Source organism: Myotis davidii, unplaced genomic scaffold, assembly GCF_000327345.1.
Source record: "Myotis davidii unplaced genomic scaffold, ASM32734v1 scaffold281, whole genome shotgun sequence".
NCBI classification, from domain to species: Eukaryota; Metazoa; Chordata; class Mammalia; order Chiroptera; family Vespertilionidae; genus Myotis; species Myotis davidii.
In genome coordinates, this window is record NW_006293784.1 from 7,070,436 (window position 1) to 7,071,444 (window position 1,009).

A 1,009-nucleotide genomic window follows, 5' to 3' on the forward strand; every position below is an offset into this window, starting at 1 on the left:
TTTATTGATTTTTTACAGAGAGGAAGGGAGAGGGATAGAGAGTTAGAAACATCGATGAGAGAGAAACATCAATCAGCTGCCTCCTGCACACCTCCTACTGGGTAGGTGCCCGCAACCAAGGTACATGCCCTTGACTGGAATTGAACCTGGGACCCTTTGGTCCGCAGGCCAACACTCTATCTACCGAGCCAAACCGGTTAGGGCTTTATATTTTGACAGTGGCAAGAAGTAGTTTATTGGTGGAGGCAAGGGACCTGCACCCATGAGTGGTGGGTTCAGACCTGGCCAGTGACCTAGAAATCCATGTTCTTGACCAGGTCCTGCAGATAGGCCTTGTACTGCTCTGACGAGAGAGAGAGACTAGCTGTTGGAAATATGCAAGTCCACAGTGTTCTCCAACAAGGAGGCACCCCCTACCTGCACCACTTCTAGCCAAGTCCTGAGGCACGTGGGAACAACCTTGACCATCACTAGCTTCTTGGTCCACAGCTGGTGCTGGGGCCATGGCTCCCCCATGCAGGACCAGAAGGTGTAGCATGGTGAGCATCTGCTTCCTTTGATGAAGGCAATCAGATCTGTCACAAATAGCCCCAGATTGAACATGCTTCCTTCCATCTCTTTGGGGACCTCACCATCAGATCCTCGGCAGCTCCTCACCCACAGCCCAGTATGTGCTGCAGGGGCCCAGCCTCTGGGCACAGAGCCACTGCCCTGCTCCCCACAGAGCGAGTCCCCCGCCCAGGCAGCTCAGCACACGACTCACATAGCCCTTCACGGCCCTGTCTGCCAGGAACGCCCCAGGGTTTGGTAGTGTTATTGGCTGCCCAGGGAGTGTCCTGTCCCCTTCCTCTGACCTTACCAGCTGCAGGCCCCTGGGGCAGAAGACAGTCTGCTGGGAGACTTGGCGCCCCGGTAGAAGGCAGTCACCTTGAACTCCCATCCGTCCTGGGGCATCAATAGCTGCTTCAGTGGGTTTTCAGGGGGCTCTGAGTTTGAGTAGGGAGCAGGA

General features: G+C 55.4%; 1 pseudogene; it reads right to left on the bottom strand.

Moving 5' to 3' along the window:
* Positions 1-220: 220 nt before the first annotated feature.
* LOC102767603 overlaps positions 221-1,009 on the bottom strand; it is a 1,331-nt pseudogene continuing 542 nt past the window's right edge.